This window comes from Puntigrus tetrazona, chromosome 22 (assembly GCF_018831695.1).
Source record: "Puntigrus tetrazona isolate hp1 chromosome 22, ASM1883169v1, whole genome shotgun sequence".
NCBI classification, from domain to species: domain Eukaryota; kingdom Metazoa; phylum Chordata; class Actinopteri; order Cypriniformes; family Cyprinidae; genus Puntigrus; species Puntigrus tetrazona.
The window spans coordinates 8049328-8067377 of NC_056720.1; the positions used below are offsets into that span (position 1 = coordinate 8049328).

The 18050-nt window shown below is 37.5% G+C and overlaps 1 protein-coding gene across 3 annotated transcripts in view; it reads right to left on the reverse strand.

The window, feature by feature from the left end:
• The window catches only part of elfn2a (extracellular leucine-rich repeat and fibronectin type III domain containing 2a), a 95346-nt gene extending 78983 nt beyond the window's left edge, over positions 1 to 16363 (reverse strand). For 2 of the 3 annotated variants that reach the window (XM_043222226.1, XM_043222225.1), the window contains exon 1: positions 16218 to 16362. The gene's annotated coding sequence lies outside the window, so the exon portion shown is untranslated. Of the gene's footprint in view, positions 1 to 16217 lie in introns of all 3 variants that reach the window. The other variant, XM_043222227.1, reaches the window with a different exon arrangement.
• Positions 16364 to 18050: the final 1687 nt, after the last annotated feature.

The window sequence follows — 18050 nt, forward strand, 5'->3', positions numbered from 1 at the left end:
GAATGGGTGCCGTCAAAAGGAGAGTCATAAAAACTCCAAAAACATTAGATTTGTATAAGATTTTTTTGTGTGTTGTCTGCATTTATTATTTATATATAAATACGCAAACATGCAATATACATTTAGAAAATATTAACATGTAAATATTTATATATGTATCAAACAATTATTCAAGATTAAATCAACTAAAATAAGTTTTTATTTACATAATTATTTAGTGTGTACTGTAATTATTATGTATATCTAAATGCATACACAGTATATATCATGAAAATCTTTACATTTTTATGTACATACAATGAGATATATATATATATATGCGCGATTAATCATTTGACAGCATTAGTATAAATACATTTAATATATAAGCATAACATTTTTCTTAAATATGCACGTGTTTGCATGTCTATATATACACAGTACATACACATTATGTAAGCAACAAACTTTTATTCTGGATGTGATTAATTGCAATAAATCGTTTGACAGTACTACTTCCCTCTGTGAAAAAGTCCATCCATCCGTCCATATTTGTTAAGAACTATATTTGCTTGTAAACTCATATTTCTCTCCTTCAGTCAGCAAGTGATATAGATAGAGAGCTCTTAATAATGGACTGGTTTTAATTAAATTGACTTACTGGCGGATCAACGTTATGCTTTTATCAACCGTTTGGACTCTCATTCTGACTGCATGCCATTCACTATAAGGGATCCATTCACGAGCAATCGATGTAATGTCACATTTCTCCAAAACCAAACTCCTCCACATCGTGGATGGCGTGAGGATGGGTACATTGTCATTTTGGAGTAAGCTATTCCTTTAAGAAGGCATCCTAAATGACATCATCACAATCCAATAACGCCTTTGATTCAGTAACCTTGGAATGCAGAAGAAGAACGTTGGCATTTTGGGCAGGGGGCCTTCTGGCTGCTTTTCGTGCCCACACCATGATGGAAATCACAGCTTCTAATTGGACCAGATGGTGAGGAGAATGTAGCCAATTATGGTTGATTGCCTACCCACACACGCAGAGAAAGCCACGTCCACATCCGTTCATGGACGCCCACCTACACCAACATACGTAGGAACAACAACACAGCGCTAAAGGCGTACATGCCAACTCGGGCCGTAACAGAAACGTACTGAAAAATGAGTGCTGCGGGATGTGAAGGAGTCTTGATCACGGTCGCCCGCGCAAACTTGATTTGGTCTGGGCCACAGAGTCGTTTCAGAACCACGGAGAGCGCCAGTGAACGGCACTACAGAGGAACGGCTGAGCCGCTGAGTCTAGAACCACGGACAGTTCCTGCCAAGACCCACAACTTATAAGCATCAATAAAGAGAAGAAATGACACTAAAACGCGTCGAAACTGTAAAACTGAAACAAACTAATTACTTTTAAAGAAACTGAATCACATGCAAAACTGATAAATTTTTCAAAAAAAAAAAAAAATTACGTACTTTAATAAATACATTCAGTTGCTTATTTATTTAGCCGTTTAATATAAATTATAAAAAAATTACATAATATTATATTTGATATGACCGTATTTAATATTACATCAAATGTATTATGCATTATAAATTAATGCATAATATTTGGTCTCATCTCAATATAAGAACTGTTTTAATGTGTTAATATTTGTGTTTAGTTATAGCTTTTAAGTGTATGATAATTTCTAACACACAATGAACAATTGCAATAGATTATATTTATCATGGTGATAATGCATAAGTCATATCTTACCATTTTACTTAAATCAGGCAAATAATAATAATAATAAATATATATATATATATATATATATATATATATATATATATATATATATATATATATATATATATATATATATATATATATATATATATATATATATATATATATTTTGTATAGGCCTATCTGGGAAACACACACACACACACACCTATACAGTATACATACAAAGAGCTATTGTTTGAAAGCTTATTTAAAAAGACTCATCTGTTTGACACAAAAACCTAGAAAACCCTTCACTGACAATATGAACACACGCACCACGCATAAACCATAAAACGCCGACACGCTTTTCCTTTTCCGCGACAACTGCGATAAGCCTAGGTAATAATGCAGCGTACGCATATCCGCACATAAAAGGTGAAATTATGACTGTCTGAAAAAAAGAAATTAAGATTCATTGTGTTTTTTCCCCCTGCTACTAGACATTAGCACAGTTTTAATTAATGGCACATGCTATGCCTGGAGGCTGAGAGGAGATTGCAGTGCACTGTCATGAAATTACCTCTCCTCATGTGTGCTTTGAAAGTTAATGAGAGAAACCCAGAGGCTCGGGGCTTCGACGCGGAGGAACAACTGAGCTTGAGGAATGATGGATCTGCTAACTGTAGCGTCCACAGGAAGTGATGACAGGAAATGGTGTAGCTGATGCATGTAATTTATGTTCAAACTTTTTTTTTTTTTTTTTTTTTTTTTCATAGTCCAATTTAGCTCTATGATTCATTCAAATCATCGCTTCAATGGATCCGGCACCCTGTTCAGCCAGTAGTGGGAGTTTCTGTATGAATGAGCACATTTACAAAAGACTTCACCAAAACTCTATCCGGGTTTATTCACTCAAATCTTCAAAATGCCATTAGGGTTGCAAAAACATTCCTGAAATTTTAAAAAAACTTTAAGATTTTTTTTTTTATCTTCAGTGTATTTTTGGAAATGTTCAACCCTATAGCAACAACGATTCTCTGCCATTGTTTTTAACTTAGTTTCTCACTTCTGAATATTGTTACATTTACAATTTCAAAAGTTATATGGTTATTCCGTAATAGTTTGGTTATTTCAAAATAAGGACAATTACATTGAGAATTTTAAAAGGTGCATATTAATAACGTCACAGGGTTGACAGATTTTTTGATTCTCACATCAGATGCATGTGATAAAAATATATTTAATTTGTTGCTTTAGGCAAATCATTAGATATGCAATCATGTAATTTTTTAGATATGCAATTATTAATATTTTTGTCAGTATTTTGAAAATTTATTCTGTACAAGAGAAATGTTTAGCTTACTGCTGCAGGTACAACATTTACTTTTTTTTTTAAATACATCAAGTGACATTAAATTTAAGTTAGAATTAAAGTAATAATAATAAATGCTATTGTAAAAATAAAAAATATATACAAAAAAAAAAAACGATCTCGACATAAACTAAATGGCACTTCTAAGCATGATATTTATGCATACTGCTGCATCATTAATGGGCAAATTCATTTTTAGAAACTGTAGTGACTCATGTGGGTCAAATTCATTGCCAGCCAACTCAAGGAATCAGGACATCTGCATGCTCCCAGAATGCCGTTTGACAGATGTCAATTACAATGTTTATCGTTTCATTCCGGTCAGCCACAAACATTTCATTTGCCCTTTAATACCCTAAAAATGCTATACTGAAAAAATAAACTATTACACCGAAATAAAAATTAACAAGCCGATAAGTAGAGAAGAAAAGAGACAATCAGTGGTCTGGAGGAAAAGTGTGAAGCTACACAAACACACACACACACACACAGAGACAGATGTCTGGAGTCTCTGGCTGGTCTAAGACTTCTCTCTAATTGCCATGAGTCAGCCTGCACCGGGGCTGGACCTCACGCCCACAGACACACACTGAACGAGACACACACACACACGCGCCTCAGCATTTCACCCAGCTACTGCGTGCCTTCCATAGTGAACAGACCAGGATCTGTGTGTAAGCCTCTTAGTATGCAGCGAGAGATGGCGAGTGTGTCTGTGTGTGTGTGTGTGTGGTCAAAGCTGGCCAAGGAGTTTGCATTCGTTAATGAAATTTCAGGGGTGATGTTGACAGTTTACCAGTACATGGATGCGTTTGTGCGATTATGACACCGGGCCTCATGTCTAGTGTCCTCTGCTGTCAAAACATGTCGGATTTTTTTCAAAGAACAAAAGAGCGCCAAATGATAAAATCTCAAAAACGTGTTGGAAATTTCATTAGACGGAATAAAACATTTTGATGGGAACTTAAATTCAAATCTAGATAGATATAGATAGATAAGCAAAGGTAAAACTCATTACCCTTCAATTCTTCAGGCAGGATCGTTGTGTAGCAGCTGTGAGGTTTAAAGCACAGAACTTCCACACTTTAGACGTTTAACCTTTCGGCTACAACCTCTATTAGTCACAGACTCATTTGCAAATGCGTCAGATTTTCACACTTTTCAAAGCTTGGAGTCAAATTCCCACAAAAAAGGTAATATGCAAATATTTAAAATGATATTTGTGTGTCTGGGTGAGATGGAGGGCGCTGCATTGTTTAACACAAAGACTTTATTTCACGATGAATAAAAAGGTTCGTACGGTATTGAACGATGCAAAACGTCCTATATTTGGAAATGTCACATTGCAGGCACGAAAACGGGCATTTTGCGAACGCCATTTCATGTTGACTTGCAGTCCGATCAACTTTGGCGAAATCTCACTGACAAAATTAAAATTGTTCATGATCAAAAGCGTGATGCACAACCTATTCAAAAGGTCGAATTAGTAAAACGGTGAGCCCAGTCTCGTGGAAGTGTGTATTCGCCATGCTGTTTATACTCCGAAGTTGACTTTAACACGCGGTTTTCACATGCATTTGATACGCAATGTCTTGGCATGCATATCATTTTCGATAAATATTATACACACACCTACCCACACCCTTTAACATAACCACAGTACACTTCTGCATATCAACAGCACACCAAACAGAAACAGAAATTCCACACAGCATCCACATTTCGTAACTTTCACAAACGTATAAACTAATAAAAACTACTAGACATGCTATGTCTATCAGGGCTGGAGCGATACGTCGCGAATCGAGAAATTGCGATCTTTTCCAAATGCGGCACGAATTCGATCCTGAGCTTAGTTTTGAACAACAGATGGCGCTGCATGTTTTAAAAACAGCCGTACTCTGCTTTTTCCAAATCCTTATACTCACTTTAACCTAAAAATAATCAATCATTCGCAAAGGTTGAAGAGAATTACAAGGGTGTTCACAGTGGGCCGCGTTTACATGAATCTCGCGTCGTAAAGGCATTCTGAGCGGAGGTGAAAATCACAGACTCAGCTGAACGCACAAGCCCTCTTCAGCGCTCTTCTTCGTGAGCGGGTAAAAAGTAGAGCACCATATGCTATTAAAATTTAGTCTCAAAATTGATTTCAGAGATGCATTCTGAAAAGCTCAGAATCGATCCAGAATCGTATCTGCATCAATGCATCGTACCAGCCTCGATGTCTATTTAACCTAATTAGCTTCCATGATACAACAGTAACAGTAGATTATGCTCACAAATTTTCAATAGGGAAAAGTCGTTAAATATGAAACTAAAACCGTCAGTGGATGGCGGCAAGTCACTGTCTTAATCACTGAGTGATACATTCACTGAATCACTCAAACTGATTCGTTTTAAAATGTAGATTCATTCAGTACGAAAATACCATTATGTGTTGCTCATTGACGAAAAACTTTTTTCTTTTAGGCCAAAAATCATTAGTATATTAAAGTAATGATCACGTTCCGTTAAGATATTTTGTACATTTCCTACTGAACAGTAAAAATATGAAAACCTATTTTTTTTTATTAGTAATATAAATTGGATAATTTTAATGACGATTTTCTCAATATATCAAGTTATTATAGTTTTTTTTTTTCACCCACAAATAGTGGTCTAGGGTAACATATTACACATACGCACACATATGAAATAAGATTGTAATATATAAAATAATAATAACATTCCCTACACTTATATACATAATTAAATATTGATGTTTAAATATTATGGTATTAAAATATTAACTGAAGCATATATTTAAAATTATTATTAGCGTATATTATTTAAAATTACATTTATATTCAAATCTCATAAAAGGAGATTTTAAATTTAAATCAATTATTAGGCATGAGTCTCTGTTTCGAAAGGGTTTGTAAGTGCTGAGACTCTCTCTCTCTCTCTCTCTCTCTCTCAGTCTGTCTCGCCCTCTTTCTCTGGATGAGATAATCCACACCTCATTCTCCCCTGCCGCCCACTCTCATTCCTGCGCTGGGGGACCATCTGCTGTTCCCAAACCTCTAGACATGCCGCCAGTAAAGAGTCAAAGAGACAGGCAGACAGAAAGACATGATGATTCAACTCCCCTGAGCTTCCAGCCAACATCAGCTTGCGCCACATCTCGCCTCTTTGCAAATCTATAAACAAGTATTTTGAAAGAAAAATAAGGATTGTAAATATAAGAAAGCCATGGATCGCTGGTCTGAACCTCCAGATCAGAAATCAGGTGCCAAATTGCAACCTACACAATTCAGTTGAAGAATAACTAACTCAAACTACCGACTCTCAGACGCTTCAAAAACAATGTAGGTTCTCCAGAACCAAACTATTTTTTCTGATGAGTCACAGGTGTAGTGAGTATGCAAATTACTGCCTCATTTGGCGGCAAATGATATTGCATAAAACCAGCTGTGTGCCAGCAGCGGAAAGCTTGATTCGTCACGTATATTCTTATATTATTTGACATTATATATATATATATATATATATATATATATATATATATATAAATATATTTACTATATAAACATTAACATATTATATACACTAAAAAAAAAAAATCTCCTTTACAAAATGCACAATATAGAATATCATTACCCGTGAAAAAATTGCCACAACGCACGTGTCTTGTAACCTCACTTTAGCCGTAAGCCAATCACTTCCAGCTTCCGTTATTGATTGACAGCTGCCATGGAGCGGCGTATCAAAACATGATTTCAAAATCTGTAATAAAAAAAAAATATATACAGAAACCGGGTGGTCATCCACGGGTGTCTCCATGGCAACATCTCTGGACAGACAGATTCTCCAATTGGCCGTGGCAAGACGGCTCGCCCCCAGCAGGCACATGTGATTGACAGGTGAGAGGGTGAAATGGAGGAGACTCTTGGTAGAAGCAGCAGCCATAAGTGACCAGTGACAGGTTTATTGAAGAAGGTAAACGAGACATGACTGATTACCATTTACAACACTTGAAGGGATAGTTCACCGAAAATGTGAAGATACTGTCATTAATTACTCGCTCATGCTGTTCCAATCCCGTAAGACCATCTTCGGACACAAATCAAGATATTTGGAATTTGGATTTGGAATCCAAAAACTTCCTACATAGAAAGCAACGCAACTGGAACGGTCGAGGTCCAGAAAGGTAGTAAGGACTAAGTGTCATTAGTGGTTCAACCGTAATTTCATTTTTCTTCAACATTTTTTTGCTTTATTCAACTATTTTTTCTCTTCTCCTCTTTGACGCACATTCATGCATTTGGTTTTCTCTGCACACAAAAAGTATTCTCATAAAGGTAATTCAATTACGGTTGAACCACAGATGTCACATGGAGTGTTTTTACTACCTTTCTGGGCCTTGCTCGTGTCAGAATGCTCTTGATTCAATAAAAAAATATGCAGATTAGTGTTCTGCTGATGAATGAAGGTCTTACGAGTTAGGCATGACGAGGGTGAGTAACGACAGAATTTCCATTTTAGTTGAACTATGCCTTTAAAAGAATTAACCATTTAATATGGCATAATTATGTTTATAAGGTTATGGTGAGGTTCTTACCATGACAGTGAATGGGGCCAATTTTTGAACATTTAAAACTTGCCTAATTTGAGCCATAAAACTGTTTAAATTCATTTTTACAGTTTTTTTTTACAGCTTACAGTTTTGTACGGTTGGATGAAATTTTACATAGATAAGTGTAGTGTATATTGTGACCATTTAAAAGTATTTTAATGTTTTTAAATTGAGGTTGCAGTGAATCATTTACAATGGAACTGAATGGGGCCGATGTTTTTGAAAGACTTAAGTGGACATGTGAAGCTTATTTTTATGAAAGCACTTACATTGATTCTTCTGTTAAAAACGGATATATTTGAGCCATAAAGCTGTTTTGAATCATCATTTTTACAGTCGATTTAGAGTTTACTGCGTTCTCGTGGCAACAAAGTTGTAAAATTGGCTATAACTTTACACAGAAAAGGTTGCAAGCAATTTTACTTCCTTTAGGAGTGCCTCGCTGTAACCCAAATTTGCAGTCAGACCATATTTAGATACTAGAACATCAAAAACATTGGCTTTATCATTTAGTCCAATTAATGGACACCTAGCAACCAACCAGAACACCCTAGCAACCTACTAACAATTGCACTTAAAAGTAAGGAGATCACAATTATCTCTCCTTTCCAGTCCCACCAATTACAACACCTGATGAAAGCACTTCCACCCGCCCATGAATTAACCTCAAGAGCTAATTAGCGATCTCAAATACCATTACCATCTCAAACGAGGGCGCGATGACGAGAAGAGACTTTAAAAGGCTTAAATAAATAAATCAGTCACGCGTGGGTCACATCCTGACTCGTTAAGATGCGATTTAATGAGGGAAGGGGGCCTTAACGAAAGGGGGTGGGCGTTTCTGCCCTCTGATGACTAATTATGGAGATGACGATAATTAAATACCCTCACTCTGGGATGTGTGTATTATCACATCATGCATCTCGACTGGAGGGTGGACATCAATGCACACAGTCATTACATGCGTTCTGAGGAACACGGTGAGGAACTGTTTGCATACTCTTGAGAACACATGCAGAAGCATGTGGACAAATACACAGATGCTCTCATGTCGTTCCAAACCAATTATTTAACCAAGCATCATTATAGACTAAGATGTAAGCTGTTATTTCCTCAAATTCAATTTTTACATCACGATTGGTGCCAAAGACAACAATTGGCATTTGTTATTTCTTTATGACTGAAATAAAGCTGCAATTAAAAAAAATAAAAGAAAGTTACATTTTGGAATAAAAATGAAAAGAATGCAAATGTAAACTGAAAATATAAAAATAAAACAATAAAAAGTAATTAATTCATATTTATAATATAATATAATAGTATATTGTATAATAGTAATATAAATAATACTAAAACAACACTACGTAAAACCAATTATTTTGTAAACCAATTACTTGTCTAATTCTTTAAAAATCAGACCCATTGCATCATTTGCATTAATTTGCAAATAAACAAAAACACCACTCATACAGGTTAACAACGAAATATTAAATATTGGCTTCAGTTAAATTCACATAAGCAAGTCATTTACTTTGGCAGAAACATGTTAAATATTTTCTGCATATAGTTAATTCACAAAAAAAAATAAAAAAATGCAAAACATGAACGCGGAGGAATTGTAATTAAAAGACATCAGCCATCATTTCAACAGCGCTCTAGAGTTTGAATCTATTCATCAATAAAATCACTTCAGCACACTAGAACATATGCTTAGTCGGCCATACAAGCCATCAGGTATGAAATTAAAAAAGCCTTCTCCAGTGCATCCATTACCTATAATTCTCATTATAGCAAAATTTAAAGACACAGATTTGATCAGCTGTGAGATGGAAACAAGTGCTGTTTCAGGTGTTAGAAAAAAAAAAACTATTTAAGAAACATTAATTGATGCAAAGTGAATAAAAAGTTTAGATGCATTAATGACTCCCATTTGAGGTGGATGCTGGTTGTCAATCTTCTCAGTGAGAGAGAGAGAGAGAGAAACAACACACGTTGATTGGACTGGGCCCCTTCTTCCCAATCCACTCCAACCTTGCATATTCAAAATCACGCTGATAATTGTGGCCTTGTTTAAACTGTTTAGAAGAAAATTAAACTGGGGGAAAACTGAAACAGAGGAGAGAGAGCAGAAGGAATGAGTTCAGTTTGGCGGTTTTCTGTTCTTTAAAAAGCAAGCTGAAGGTTCGCAAGGGACTGAGAGCTGTGAAACTTTTTTAACTTCTCAGAGAAGCAAATGTAACAGGATGCTTGGAGGGAATTGTGAGTGTGTACGTGTGTAAGAAAAAAAACTCCTTGCCCCGAGCGATTTATTTAAGAATGTTAAAAACATTTCTAAGGTGTTCAAAGTTTGAGTACCACTTTGGTTTGTGGTGAAATTCAACTTGCTGTGCTTCAAAGTGTGGTTTACAGACATACTCCAATTCAAAACCAATTGTATTCTACAAAAAAACCCTTCAGTTTGATTTAAGGGGCAGTAGCATTCAATTCGGTATTCAGATTGCCTTAACATGCCATATTGCTATTTAGTCAGAGTAAATTAAAAGCTAAATGTGAGATACTTGATAGTTTAGTTTTTTTTCTGAGAGAACTAATTTCTTAAACAGTTAATCGTTTTTTAACCACAGACTATTAGCTTAATAGTCAGACTTTATCCACAGCAAGTCATTTAGGTTTGCTAACTGAAAGGACCACTCTACGTGCAATATTAAAAATCTAACAGAAATTGAGGAGTTGAAAGTGGCCTCTGGGGTTCCTCAGGGCCATGTCTTGGGTCCTACTGAAATAGTCTGACAGTATGACTCTATTTGAAACAAATTAGAGCTAAATTCAAGCTAAGCCTCAGATTTCCATGTCTACTGAACGGTACGGGTTATTGCATTGCTCTGGAGTTCATGGTCAGTAATGCTATACACTTTGGGATAGAAGATTTTTATATATATATATATATATATATATATATATATATATATATATATATATATATATATATATATATATATATATATATATATATATATATATATATATATATATATATATATATATATATATATATATATATGGCTTCCCAAAACTGAACATTGTCCCGGTGTAAAGGATCTGAAACAATACGTGACAAAGAATTTCTAGCTCAAATATAGTTGCGAGATGCAAAATAAAATGCAACAATACCAAAAAAAATAAGACTGCATTAAATAATGAATTTTAAATTTTTCTTTAAATAATCTTAAATGCTAAATTTCTGATTTATTCACCTTCTGGACATATGGTTACAATTTTGTTTCATCACCCGTTTTTCACTATTTCTCCCAATACTATTATCTCTAAGATGTTAAGCGACGGACTACAGTTGTGTGACTTCCGGATTATTGTGAGGGTTTTTTTAACCAGCTGTTTGGACTAATATGGAAAACACCCATTTACTGAGCAGGTGAGCAAGTGATGTAACACTTAATTACTCCAAATCTGTTTCTATGGGGAAATAAACTCGTGTACATCATATAAGCCTGAGGGCAAGTAAATGTTTAAGCATTAAAAAAAAAAAAAAAAAAAAAAGAGAGTGAAGAAATATTAGTAGTGAAAAGCAATGTATAATACCTAGCACTAGGGATGCACCACATTTTTTGGATGGTGAAAAATATTGGATGCAACACACACACACACACACACACAACCATTGGGCAGTGTTCAGCACACAGGTTTCTCCACGGAAGAATTAATGAGTGCAGACAGTTTTGAAGTCATTCACAACTACCAATAGTGTCGTAACTTCAGTGGCATTAATGAACAGTGACCACAACGTCATTGTTAAATCCATAAGATTGTGGTAATTGGCCAGACTTCTTATGCTCCAAAAGCCTAGTCAGATCCTCTCAGCCTTAAAAAAAAAAAAAAAAAAAAAGCAGATAACAAATACTCACCAAAAAGATAAAAAAAAAGGAGGACACTAACTGTTGCAGAACTGGCTAAAACAATGTTGCCACCTTTGCTTTACAAGAGAGGGATCTGGGCTTTTAGCAGTTTTCCCTGTAGTATGTGGGAGGAGAGTAAATAGGCAGAATGGAAATGCACTGGGACAGATCTGGTCTGGGACACACTGACATCCAAGAGTGAATGTGCATCTACACAGCTGCATGTGTAAACATCTCACCGCAGGCTGCAGACCACCCTCGGCCCAAATCGGCACTCAGTCGCACCTGATTTCCTCAGTGCTAAGCATTTGCGCAGATACACATGCATACCTAATCAGCTACAACATATTTCATCCTCTGAGCTGGATGGCTCCACTCAGAGGTCCAGAATCCCCACTGGCCCCAAGAACTGTGAACACCTCATTGATTGTTTTCACTTTAGATTAAAAGCCATTAATTGCCTCCTCTCACCTGCTTTCCCTTCCCTCAGTCTATCACCATTACTACAGGTGCCAGCTGTCTTAAACGGACCAGACTAAAGTCTTAAAAATAATGGTTCTAATTAGAACCAAGGGGCTTTTACAGCTTGATTCAACAGTAAGACAAATAAACTTTACATTTATGATGCTATAGGAGACCTTGGTACAGAAAATCTGATAAACAAGGTGCTTATCTGTTAGTGGACAATGCCAACCTGAGGAACCTAAAACGTAACATCAAGAACAAACAGAGGCATTGGGCGAATATTTGCTACAACATTCTGAAAGTAAAATGAAAACAATATTTCAAATACTGCATCTAAAAGGAACCTAGATTCAACTTAGAGTTGAGAGAGAGAATCTTAGAGTTCCAATATATTTTTTTTTTTTTTTTAACATGATGCATACATACAACATCTTAAACTTGTGAAATCATTAAAGGATCTTGCACCCACATCAGCAATAAAAATGGTCAAAATATTCCAGAAAAGGTTCTTTCCTGGATCTAAGATGCTAAAAAAAATATTCCAGAAAAGTTTTTTAAAAGTTATTGAAAACAAGTCCCTGTGAAATTCCGATTTGTCCAAACTACAAGGAATCTAGGTAGAACCTTTAAGGTTCAAACGTTGAAATATTAAAAAGGCTCAAGCTCCAAGTATAAATGCAGCATTGGTACTGAGAAGAACCATTAAATTACCTTCTTCTGTATGGTCATTTTTAGAAAAAATTAAATAAAATGAGGCCAAGTTCTAATATTAGAATATTAGAACTTCTACACTCTTAAAAAGAGCTTCCAAAAAAGTTTCAATGGACAGTTTTTAAGAACCATTCTCCGCTTTAAAAAGCTGTGCAGTGGAAAGTTCTGATGGATGGTGAAGGTTCTTCACGGTTTTATCAATGCAGTTGATTAAAAAAAAACCTAAAGCGCAAACATGGTTTTTGATAAGATAGTATTGTACTAAAATCGCAGACATTAAATCAAACCCCCAAAACGTCTAACAGAAACGCAGTCATTGCTATTCAGGATGTTCATTCATATTTCGTATTCAAGAGGCTGTAGTGATTGCATTACGAATCAGAGAGGGTCAGCCTGTCTTTATTAGTGGGCATGCTTGGGTCGCAGGCGTATGAATATCAAAGTACGAGTTGTGTGTGCGCTTTTCCTGTATCGCGAAACCCTTCCCCGCTGCGTCGCTCTTGCTCTTTCATGCTTTGTACCCGCCACTGTCTATCAGATCTCGATACGAAATGGCTACGCCATTGACCGGCCTACCACGCTCCTATAGCCGTCCCTGCGCACCTGCTGGCAAGATTGCATTATGTGAGCATTCAGTCCCACAGCGCAGGAAGAGTCCCGCAGGTAAAAACGTGTTGGCGTGGACGTGCGGGCATGCGTTCTCGTTTTATTTAAACACTCTCGTGAACTCTCGCGAAAAAGGTGCGCCTTTAACCAAGCAGCCGCGTGACTCGCTCCCGGCACCTGTGGACGGACCTAAAAAAAGGCTGCAGATAAATCAAAACCATGCAAACCAGGCCGCAAATAATGAAGTATCAGCATATTCAGCAATTTTAGTAATTCAGCATTTTTTTTATAATATATAGTAAACAAACAAATGTGCGATTTAATTCATGTTAGCATTAAATAATGCTAATTACCAACTTCATGCAGAATGCTTTAGATTTGATCTGCTCAAAGTTAAAATGATTTTTCTTCAAATGTTACTTTTTACCGGCTCACGTGAAGGTTTGCTTTTGACCAGGCAGCCGCGTGACTTGCTCCCGGCACCTGTGGATGCGTCTAAAAAAAGGCTGCAGATAAATCAAAAGCCTGCAAACCAGGCTGCAAATAATGAAGTCACATACTCAGCATTGCCATATGGGGCAAATATGCTTTGGCAGTGAGGGGTCAATTCATCATCTTTAAAATTCATCCACAGTTCTTTAACCCCAGACTCGGCTTCTCATCCTCATCGTCATTAAATCCGCTGCAAGCTCGGTGCAAAAGCGTGAATTTGAAATAGACAGGTTACTTTTAGCACAAACTCCCGGTCTAATTGCGTTAATATTTAATGTGGGTTTTTTTTCCCGTCAAATAATCATCAAAACAACTTATGCGGCCTATCTTTCCCTTCTGAGAGGCATCACTAAGGACTAGTATTACTCGACTCCACCCATTTTTTTCAAATTCGCTCCATTTCGGTGGATAAAACGAAGCCTCGCCCAACACAAAATAAATAAAGAAATAACTTACATTTACAGTAAAGAGGCAGCTGTGCTTGCAAACTTTACGGTAAATACAGTAGTAAGTTATTTCAATAAAAAGGGTTGTGTAAATAAGATAACGTGTTTCACTTCAAAAAAATTCATTCAATTAAAATGTCTATTATGCGCATATATCCATGAAATGTCCATTAGATATAAAAAAATTTAAAAAATGGTACACGCTGATTCAGCTCGATTAACATGGCAATATTTTACAAGGTGGCTAAATCATACAAATTTGTAAGAAATCCCCCTTCCCCCTCAAACCTAACCATCACTGTGGTTTTTCACAACTGGAAAAAAAAAAATAAATAAATAAATAAATAAATAAACACCGAATCTGCACAAACTAGCGACCATATAAATACAAATTGGCTGATTAGGTGGGTTTTGAAGCATGGGTGCTGGTTAGAGCTGGTTTAAGCTGGTTTGAGCTGGTCGCGTGCTGGTCCTGAGCAGAGGTTCAAACCAGCTCAAACCAGCATTCAGACCCTACCTAATCAGCATATACTGTTTTTTTCCCCTTTTTTCCAACAGGACGTTGATCCAGTTCCTCGTGCGATTGCTTTACAGAAGCAAAAGTGGTGTTTAAATGCCTCAGTGCCGAAGTCCGTTCACACAAAGCAGTAGGCTAAGTCGAATTCCTTAAGGGGCGGAGCATATCGTCAAATTCACTTGACGGCTATTATCAGATAAAAGCAAACTGAGGCAGTTCCAGCAAATATACGTTTTTAACTGTAACAGAAAAAAAAATGTATTGCAATTTTATTGCAAATGTTCCTATAAGTTACTTTTTTATACACATTTAATATATGCTTCGAACTTTGATGTTACAAAACGTGAATCATTTCATACACCAAAAGGCACGAACTGGCAACTTTGTAGCCCAGCGTACGACCACGTAAACAGCCTCAAAGCTGGAGAAGAAGAGAAAAACACCATCGACTAAAACCCAGAAAACTCTAATTTCGATCTCATGTGGTCGTAACGCTCGCGGCTCGCAGAAATCCCCGCCGCCGCTGCGCGCTGTAATGAAACAGGTGTGGTTGTAGTGTAGCTCCCTAATCACATTGATTTCTCTCCATGCTGTGGTAAAGAGCTTTCTGAAGCCCTTGCAGAGGGAGCTATTCTGTGTCTTTTATCAGTATTCCGGTGTAATCGGCGTCTGCTGTTAAAATGACAGCGAGTCAAAGCGGGGACCCCAGGCTTCGGCGGTCGCTGCGTATTTGTGAGGTTATAAATCAAACGATGGCGCTCTCCCCCTCGTCCCGTATCTCTCCCAGCACGTTCATATCAATCAGTGTACGTTTCATATCCAGAGACGAAAAAAAAAATGAGCGCGTGCCAAAAAGAGACGGTTCCCTAAATCGTTTTATTATAATAAAGACGAAATGTTGCACAGAAAGTAGGGGAATGTCATTTTTCACTACTTCCCCAAAGCCTGTTAACGAAACAAAAGCACGCACGCGGAGTTATTAAACGAAGGGAAATAACAATAACCTTTAAAAACGAAAAAAAAAAACACACCACAAATCTTTACAGACTTCTCTACCCTCGCGCGGGCTTCGCAGATGCCCCGAATCCGGTTGGGAATGCCTTTTAAACCCTAGCCACCTTTTTAAACTCCTGATAGCGCCAGGGAAGATCTGATAAAAAGCCGCGTTATCTCCAGCTGAAGGATGCAGCGCGTCTCGCCGAAGCCCTGCGCGCACGGATCAGCATGCAGGTGGCTTTCCGAACGAATCACTTCTCGGCAGTGGAGAGGATATTGATAAAATGCAATGAAATTAAAGAAAGAAGAAAAAAAAAATCTGACTTGGTTTCTTCGGCAGTTGCACACATACATGATTGAAATCGGAGACTGCGTTCCTACCTCTGTTGTGGGCTGTTCCGTTGACCACGTATTGCTGCGGAAAGGCAGTTTATTATCCCTTGCCAGCGCTGAGGACTCAGACCGACGGAGATACGGACTGAGCTGGCGAGAGAGAGAGAGAGAGAGAGAGAGAGAGAGAGAGAGAGAGAGAGAGAGAGAGAGAGAGAGAGAGAGAGAGAGAGAGAGAGAGAGAGAGAGAGAGAGAGAGAGAGAGAGAGAGAGAGAGAGAGAGAGAGAGAGAGAGAGAGAGAGAGAGAGAGAGAGAGAGAGAGAGAGAGAGAGAGAGAGGGGAAACAACTGGATCCGTGTAGTCCGATTCCTCAACGAATGACTCCTCTGAACTGGATCCTTTTTACTCAGTCAAACGCAACTGAAGTAACGACTTGCTTGTTATTTTGCGTGTGTGAAACAAAAACAGATCCCAGTGCAAGTCTAGCTTTCAGGCAAATGACTCTCACGAGCTGGTTCCTTCGACGAATCACTTAAAACATACAGCGGAATAAATAAGTAACGTAACCAAACTCTCATCCCTACGCCCTCGTTTACTCCCGCTTTATCGCGTTTTTTTAATCTCCTGGTAAACGTGTTACATACGTCACCCTGTTCTTTATCACTCTTTATAATTTCCACTTGAGTTCAATTAAGATGACCACGTTGTAAGGCCCAGGTTAATGTTCTTCGCCACTGATTGGATGACCGAGGCACGTGATCTGTACGTAAAGGTTCTATCATTGGTCGGTCGACGAAGTTTTTCCTAAATCTAAAAAGGTAAGAACAAACAGAACAAGCTGAAACGACTGTTTATAGATGCATGTTTTTTTTTTTTTCAAGTGACTGAATATGAGTTTTCTGGTCATCTAAACAAAATATTCTAACGCTTTCACACTCGTGTTTATTAAAAACGACGATTAATAACCTGAGTTTAAAACTGTGCTAATTTACTCAATTCCCTGCCTTGGCTGGTTGGCTGGTCTTAGCTGGTTTCAGATGGAAGCAGCTGGTTTTAGCCAGTCTCTGTCTCCCAGGATGGTTTTAGCTGGTCGTTCCAGCTGGTCTCCCGGCCCGAGAAGTGGCCAAAACCGACCCGCAGACCCGCATAAACCAGCTCAGCCCAGGCCGGTTGACCAACTAAAACCAGCCAACCATCTCAGACTGGTTTTAGCTGTTTTTTTCAGCAGGGTTGCCAGCATGAACTGCGAGGGGGAAAAAAAAGATGTGGATGATGCATCTCCGCTTTCTTCCACCAGAAAAGTGAAGCCAAGTATATGGTCTCTGTCGTCTTGCACAGATGACGACATTTGCTTAACAATGCGTTTCTACATAAGCCTAGTATTAAGGTGCGTAGTGTGAAGGTAATCTGGACACAGACTATCACGTCCGTCATGTGACGTTACCTAACCGCATCGCTGCGATTCATGTTTCCACAGGTTGCTAAAAATCCCACTGGAAACGGTAGGAGACTTCAACCTGCTGTTGTACTCTCTTCACAGACTGCCTAGTAGATATTGTAGGGAACTATCCCATTTCAGATGGAGCTTTCAGAGCATTGAATCTATTCCATAGAGTACTCTGATTAACAAATGATCAGGGCTCCTTTTAGTAGCCTGAACACTTTCATTGGTTACTGAATTAATTTGACTCGCTTTTTGAACCTCAGTTAATAGGCTTTATATGGCCATGCAACTCCAAATAAACCGATAAGGACTACATATGCTGTTGAGATCTAAGACTCCTGATACTTAAATTAGAGTAACTGTAGTTCATCACTGTTCACATGACAACCTGTAATTCTAGCTAAATATACACAATGAAGTTTGCTGCAACAAGTAACCT